Here is a 537-nt window from a genome sequence, read left to right on the forward strand (position 1 = left end):
TAGCCTTCTGGCTGGCCGCATCCCTGCCAGGGCCGTGTCCCCATGTCTGAGGGGCAGTGTCACTGACAGGACATAATGTGCTTGAGACAGGTCATCTCAGATTTATCTAATAGTAAATGTAACAAATTACTTTTTAGATCCTGAAATTTGTAATAAAATTACTTTACCTATCCTGATCACCAACACTTGATGTTTTAAATGTGCTTTTTTAATTTAAGAAAAATATTTTTTTAATTAAATCTTTTCCCTAAAGCAATACGGCTTAAAAAAGGTTGGTCAGAGAGGTCTGAGGTGTGTATGTCTCTTCATGTCTGAGCTCTGGTGTCCCGTTATAGAGGGGTGTTTTCGAGGGTCTTGGTGTACCTTGGTTAACAGAGCTCGAAGTGTGGGTTTCGTGTGGCAGACTTTCCTCCCTGGGCTCTGATGGTCGAGCTGGGTTACCCAGTGTTGACCGCTGCACTGGTGTTTGCACGCGTAAGAGCCGGGGTGAGGCATCTTGATCCTTGCCCCTTTTATAATGAAATATTTTCCTTCCAG

Source organism: Sus scrofa, chromosome 5 (genome assembly GCF_054392235.1).
Source record: "Sus scrofa isolate SSC_HxYL_T2T_F1_AM1 chromosome 5, Sscrofa_HxYL_maternal_Yorkshire_Landrace_v2.0, whole genome shotgun sequence".
NCBI classification, from domain to species: domain Eukaryota; kingdom Metazoa; phylum Chordata; class Mammalia; order Artiodactyla; family Suidae; genus Sus; species Sus scrofa.